The sequence below is a fragment of the Schistocerca cancellata genome, chromosome 1 (genome assembly GCF_023864275.1).
Source record: "Schistocerca cancellata isolate TAMUIC-IGC-003103 chromosome 1, iqSchCanc2.1, whole genome shotgun sequence".
NCBI classification, from domain to species: Eukaryota; Metazoa; Arthropoda; class Insecta; order Orthoptera; family Acrididae; genus Schistocerca; species Schistocerca cancellata.
The window spans coordinates 703,910,912-703,918,942 of NC_064626.1; positions in this window are offsets into that span (position 1 = coordinate 703,910,912).

The following is an 8,031-nucleotide window of genomic DNA, read 5'->3' on the forward strand; positions in this document are numbered from 1 at the left end:
TTTTTCTGTCTAGTACCATTACGCAACTCACGCGCGTCCGCCACCGCACCGCTCGCTATCACTGTTCGACTGTCACTATTGGTATTGCACTCGCATCATAGTTCACACGACAGTGCTGCGTATTACGTTTAGTTTTCCACAGAGCATTTCATATAAACATTACAAAGAAGATGAAACACACACTGGAACATTTGTATACCTAGATCAAAAGAGATTCATGTAGCAATATAAATAACGTAACCAAACAGTTACATTTCATACTATTGGATAAGAAGCTACTTTAAGGCATCAATGATACATGTCAGAGTGAAAGAAAGCAACGAAAAGAAATAAGAAAAAAACTACCTATCATAATTCGCAATATCTTCACAGTATAACATTTCTTAGTAAGCCTGCTGACCTATTCTTCCAGTACACACAGCCAAAGCAAATGTAAACGTCAACGTCGAGATCATTAGAGACCTAGCGTAAGCTCTGATTGTTTCAAGGATGGGGAAGGGAATGGGCCGTGCCCCTTCGAAGGGACCATCCCAGCATTTCCCCGGAGCGATTTGGGCAAAACACGGAAAACCTAACTCTGGATGGCCAGAGGCAGATTTAAATCACCGTCTCTCGATTGCGAGTTCTGTTTACTAATCACTGCGCCACCTAGTCCGGACGAAGTAAATGTGGTATATGTTTTCCCTTCAACCCTGTCAGCCAGACTAGATCATTCTGGGGACGGACTGTGAAGACTAGGTTCAGCATTGGTAGAACTTCTTATGAAGGGATTATACGAATTATTGAAGTATGACAGAGGAATGGTGATCCTATGATCTGCCAGTAGCGATTCTTCTCTTCTTATACCTGAGAGTGCTTGTCTCGATTGAGACCAGTTCATGGACGACATGAATGTCTGTTACAGAATAAAAAATTTTCCTGCTTAAGAAATAGGAGAATACTAACCCGTAGCCTCATTCGCTTCATGCAGATACGAAGCTATGTCAGACATTCGCTGATATCACATATTGCGTTAGGATACAGCAACCGCTGCTGAATCTCATTTTTCCGTAGCTTTTCCACTGTTGCAAAAAGTCCTATGTCTTCTGTTACAGCGAAACTATTACAGAGCACGTTCGTCAGTATATTTCATTTTAATGCACTATATTCTGACTGCTCTCGAAAAACAGGTAAATCAGACGTGTATGTCCGAAAGCGATTATTCTTTTAAGTGAATGCATGAGCCACCTGCAGTTTTAAGATTGCTGCAAGGGAAGAAAGAGCAAAAAAGTTAGGGCAGAGTAGCCATCTGCAGGTAGGGAACAGTTCAGCTGCATTCTAAACGTCCGTATTGGTTTCCCTTAGTGCCAAAAATATACAGGACTCCATTAAGCGCTTATAGTTTGCCTAAGACTTTTGATTTCAATGAATTGCTATTGCGATGTAGAGTGATTGCAATAATTGCCTCTAATGAGGCCGAATTATTCCGGAAATGAACTACTGATTATTTGTAAGAACAGATGAACTGCATAATTTGAATACTTAGAAAGGTTTATGTTGTAGTAACCGGACCCACAGAGAAAAATTGCGAAACATAACATATTTAAAGCAGACGCAAAAATAATTTAGCAGTATTTGAGGTCAGTGCTGCTGCAATAACTTCGACAAAAAAAACGAAAATGGCGATCTTTCTTTACTCTCAGCAGCAGGCGAAGAAGCATCATCATCTGTATTGAACAATGAGGAAACTATTGAATGATGAAGCAACTGTTTAAGAACTACGCTCGTATTATAAGACTCAGTAAGCATCCCATTGCAGAGGAACGGTTAGGAAATTTATTCTGCGCAACAACGAGTCAGAATTATAAAACACCGGCCTCCTTAGCTATGTAATGAATGTGAAGCCATTATCCTCGAAGCTTATGCCTACGGTCTGTTACAAAGTTTCCTGAAACCACAATGATCTTCGTATTGTAGGGAGACAGCTAGTATTCAAGGCTAACAGGGATATCGCTCTGTGTCTCAAGACCATGAAACAAACTCCTGCAGTCATCGTAGAGAAAGTTACGATTATCTATGAAGGCGTGTATAACGCGGTATACTCTTGCGAGGCTAGTTGAGAACGCCTTATTATTGATGATGCTAGGCAATAACAGTAGTTAGTAGCAGCAAGACTGGGAAACCCGCTTTCTCACGGAACAGACTCATCGCACTCCGCGATGCTCAGCGTTCCTGTCTAGTTTGAGGTGGACTAAGAGTTGATTATATCTGGATCTACTCGTACTAACGAACCACTGCCAAGTGTATAGTGAAGGGTAGGCATACCGCTGTTATTTGCTGGCCTTGTTTAGCCATTCACGGAAGAAATCGACTTTCTGTCTGCCTATGTATGGCCCATAATCTCTTTAATTTTATCCCAGTGACCTCTGCTTGGTGTGTACAAATAACGGAACAACAGCTTTTACGTATCTTTTATGAAGACAGTTCTCGGATTTTGAAAAGTAGTCCCTCACCTGACGCAATTCGCTCTCTTTGGCAATTCTTTCAATAAATACTGTCGATTATTTACCGATGCGTGTCGAGGTGGTAGGATAGGATTCTGTAATTTGCGTATCTCTAGGCTGTCGCTATTCAGTCTTTCCGAGTTGGCAATGGCAAGAGATAGACGTCTAATACTCATGTAAAGGTCACAAGTGTGTTATCCGCACTAATAAATTCCGCACTCCCAGAGAATCACAACACGGCATCTATTTTACAGCCCGTACCGCCTTGACGTTTGCTCCGTTCACTCGATTCAGGGAGACGAGGCCGCTATATCATATCTTCGTATAAAGACAGACGCAATGCCATGCCACTCATAGGTACTTTTTTGTCGGAGGAACAACGACGTCTGGTGATTTTTTTAACTGAATGTGTCCATATTATGACTAAACGACAGCTGTAAGATTACCGATTCAAATTCCCTATATTTCATCTCAGGATTAGATGACTGTGACGCGTGCAAGCTGTGTACTTATGTCAGGCATAGAATGTAAATTATTAGGCTTCTTCCCCATAAGTAACCCTATTTTTTGGGGCGATGGGTAACCTAGAGCCTTTTTTATTGTAGTTCTGTTTTAAAAACCCGTCCAAAAAAAAGCCTCGTAAGGTCCGACGGTATCGACCGACCACCGTGTCGTCCTCAGACGACAGGCGTCGCTGGATGCGCATATGAAGGGGCATGTGATCAGCATACCACTCTCCTAGCTGTTGTCAGTTTACGAGACCGGAGTCTCTTCTTCTCAATCAAGTAGCCCCTCAATTCCCTTCACAGGGGCTGAGTGCACCCGAACGGTCACCCGCCCAAGTGCCTGCCAAGCCCCACAGCCTTTGATTTCGGTTAGCTCACGGGAACCGGTGTTACCACTGCACCGAGGTCCCTTTTATTATTAGCTTATTTGATTTAACAATACAGAAATAATTGAAAACAGTTAACTGATTTTAAATTTTGGGTACTTGACGGCAAATTACTGTGTGAAGGTATGTGTGGAGTTGGGAGAAATCGAGTGAGATTTTAGGCCACTTAGGGACTTCAGAAAGCAAGTTACATGTGTTGTCACATGCTAAGTTCATTGCGCAACAAGTGCCTCATTGTCAGAAGAGCGCACATGTTCACTGTTTCCTGCAACTATAGTTCTGCTTCGGAATGGTCAACAGGGGCGTAACAGTGTGCAACTGAAATGGCACGGCAACTGGAAACACACTCCAAAGCTGAAGTACGCGGGACAGCATTACCCGTATTCTTGTAGGTAACACGTCTAAATTGCACACAGATTCACTGTGAAATTCTGGCTATATGTGGACCAAATGCAATGCCGCATCCAGCCTGTTGAAATGATGTCAACAATATGACGAATGCCACACAGACATAGATGATGCTGATTGGGAAGTCCACTTTCAACTATGCGACTTTCACCTTTTCGGCAATCTGAAAATCAATGTGGGAAGAAAGAAAGTTTCCAACGATGAAAACGTTCACACAGCGGTTCTCGAACGGCTGTGCGATCAGGGAGCGGATTTCTACCGTCAAGGAATTAAACGATAGGTAGAACGTTCCGATCGTTGTTTACAGCGACCTGGTGGCTACTTATGAAAACAGGCTACGTATCTGTGTCACTTTGAAGTGCAGCGCAGCGCTCAACAGAAGTCGATTGGTCTACCATAATAATGCGTAAAAAACAATGGGAAATCCAAGATGGAATGGCTTCAGCTGCCAGAGACCGTGGTCATGAATGCCTGAGTTACATTTGCGTGAGTGTGAGTGCATTTGTCTGTTGTCTACTTTCGACAAAGGCCTTGTTGGCAGAAAGCTTATTTTGTGACAGTCTTTTCGTTGCGTCTATCTGCGACTCAGCATCTTGGCTATGTAGGGAATAATACTGTATAACTTTTTTTTGGAGTTCCGTCGTACTAACGTTCGCATTTTAACTGATTTGGATGTTTAACAAGAGAGTCAATAATTACATTTATCACAGTAGAATACTGAAATTTTGGAAAAAAATTTGTTACAGACGTCAGATATCAAATGTATCGTTCTTTAATCTTTGCTAGTCCCGGGAAAAACCAAACAATTCTTCGCAGCTTGAATTAGGATGAAGAAACTCTCGTCTCGTTAGTAAACTATTCTGCCGAAGTACGTAATCGAAGAGAATGTATTTGTAGCTGGTAAGAGTACGAAACACGATGACTTTCGAAGATGTGGAAGGCGCAAATGTAAGCCGATCATTTTTTGGAGGAGCGAGATAAAAAATGATCAGATGAAGAGAAACAAACCGCAGTGTCCTATTTTCCGCTAACGCAGTGGTGCTAGAGATGAAGAGAGACCGAATTTCGTATTTTTGGCACTAATGGACAATGCAGCTCATTCGATAACACTGAGAAAGTGACTGTAAATTTTTAGGACACGATCAGAACAGCACGTAAGTCACAGGTAATGAGGCTTCACCTCGCAAAATCACGATAATTTGCTTCTGTGCGATTACAGCCGTCCCTGTTGCCCAAACTTCGACCACATAGCTTCACATTCTCTGATAGCGATGTCACGAAAAACACAGGGACGATGTGAAGCATCTGCTGCCACGACCGCAACATAGTGGATATATTTTCACAATATTTGCATCTCGTGCTCAGCGTAAATGCACCATACAACTATTTGCCTTGTTTTTTTCCCCTTCGCTTTGTATCGAACGAAGTGAGCAAAGGAATAACGACTGATGGACGGAATGCCTGAACCGAGGTCTTTGGAAGACAACGCCAGCTCGTTTACGACAGGGTGTATGAAGGAAGTGATTGCGGCCAACTTTCAGGTAGCACAGAACCATTAGATACAAGAGATAACGAGAAACAAAAGAAAACGTGCATCAAAATGTGTAGAATTATATCATCCTTATCACAACGACAGTCTATTTCTCTCGATCTGTAATTCTGATTTGCTGTAAACTGCAAAAGAAATATAGACTATTTCTTACAGTTTTACTTTGCTCATCCTCTTTGTTGTGCGTCAAGTTAAAATCAGACGCATATGCAGTTGCTTTACGTCCAGAGATGACGAAACAAATTTCCGCAGTGACACTTTGAGGAAGGTCCTTGTCGAGACCGTTCGTCTTTCTTTGACATATTATGCTGAGTCGTATGGATGAAGGTGATGAATGCTTGTGCATGCAATGGAGCGTAATATATTTACTATGAACTGAAAGAAGGAAAGAGAGAGAGGAGAAAGCCCATGCGCAGACATGCACCCTATTTTTCTAGAAAATTGCCAATGAAGCCGCCATGAGCAATTTCTTCTTTCAGCAGATGTATATACGTCATATGACCTCACAGGCTGATGACTTTAGACAAGCATCTACTCTCGTAGCCGACCAAATATGGATATTTCCACCTCCACGACTGCCACTCACAGTCTCAACATAGAATGTTCCTCGGATTATCTAGAGACTTATCCGATCGGTATACGTAAGGAATTAATGTCGTCTCAAGCCTCTGTTGCTATTAAACAAGGCTATGCACACAGTAAATAGCTCTGTAGGCTTTCTATTTTATTGTGATTTGCTTATACACTGTAAGTGCATCGATGTACTGCAGGAGAATAGTGAACCGTTGGCAAATATAAACCGCGACCCACAAAAATTTAAGCTACAGACGTATGAGAATAGTCAAAAGAGAAAAATAGAAACAAAAGAAGTAAAAAATGGCTTTGCCAAATATTTCGCAGGGTCTCAGTTTGTCCGAGGACACAAAATAACTGAAAAGCAGTAGTATTAGCGTTTGCCGTCATTTCGAGGGTTGATATATGTGTATATACAAGATGAACCACATAATTTAGACGCTCCAAAAATATTTCCAACATGGTCTTGGCGATCGAAAGAAAATTTGCAGCAGATAATAATAAATGGAATGAAAGCAATTTGCTGTGTTTGTAACAATTATATTTCTTTTATCTATCTGCACACTTGAGCAGTTATACTTTTTTAAATGGAACGATGTACGTTTTCTAACGGAATTCGAAACCTCAAGGAAAAAAAAGTTCAGTGATACAGTGGAAATCAAGGTTTGCACTAAATGTGTTCCAAAAATGTTAGATAATTTTTTAAATACATCTTCCAATGCACACACGTGAACTCCATAAAGTCCTTTTCTGATTAGCGTTTAGCCATGTCTTCGTAACTTGACATAAACCTTCTGTAGATTCTAGCTGACAACTGAGCAACTGAGGACAGAGTTTCTGTCCTTACTGAATTTCGCCCAGTCCTGAGTGTCACAAGAGCAGGGGTCTGACACCATTTCCATCATCGGACCGACCCCTGTTTATCGACGTTTACGCCTTCAGCAGATGAAAGATGATGTCTAGACGCCTGCCTTGGCACTTATGTCTGGAAAATTACCCAGCTGTTTCCACGAGCATTTCACTGAAAACTTTAACAAACGCTGCATCATCGATTTATCCTCCACGTGATGTTCTGGATGCTCTTAAAAACCATGAATGATAAAGATGCAGGTGCTACGTAAACAGCAAATTGCTCGCTCGAAATTTCGTTTCTACACCCAGAATCATTTACATTCAAGTGAAGTGGGCACACTGAGCTCGCATTCTGTAGGGTTGCAGTTGAAATACTTATTATGCCATCAACATTTAGGTTTTTCTTGATTCACCTAAATTGCTTAAGATAAATGTTGAAATGGTTCCTTTGAAAGGAGACGGTCGATTCCTTTCCACCCCCATCACTAATCTAAAAATGCTGCATCCTTTGTGACCTCATTTTTTAATTTTGGACTTTGATTTCGTGATCAACTAGCCATTCGTAATTTACACTACAGATGGGCGAGCCACTCCTTAACTGATTCCTTTCATGGAGTGAGCAATCAATGACTCGGAAGAAAGGAGCCTTACCCCTTCAGGTCCGAAAATCCTCTTCTGTGACGTCAGTGTGCAGAACGATGATTCCAGACCATACTGTTGCAATAGCATCCCACCATACATGATGAATTACTCGTCTTGACATAGCCTATTCTGCAAAAAATATGCTACAGTACATACAGTGTGTTATGCGGATATGATGGGCGTAGGGTCAGCACACCGTTTTGCCGGTCGTTGTGGTGGTATTCTTGACCGAAGCCGCTAATATTCGGTCGAGTAGCTTCTCATTTCGCATCACGAGGCTGAGTGCGCCTCGAAAAATGGCAACAGCGCATGGCAGCCTGGATGGTCACCCATCCAAGTGCCGACCATGCTCGACAGTGCTTAACTGCGATGATCTCACGGGAACCAGTGTAGCCACTGCGTCAAGGCCGTTGCATTATTAACGGATTTGGCATCGTTAAAGCATGGGATGACTGAATGCCCTTCCTGTGGCCACCCTATTACTGGCTTGATAAGAATATACAGTATGTACCCCAAGTGTCTGCATGTAGTTTTTCATATGAAAGTGAAAGTTTTTTTAAATATTTGCAAATCATGTAGCCAAGGTAGAATTTGCGTATCATTCTGATGTTTACCTGGTGGGATGTGGATAA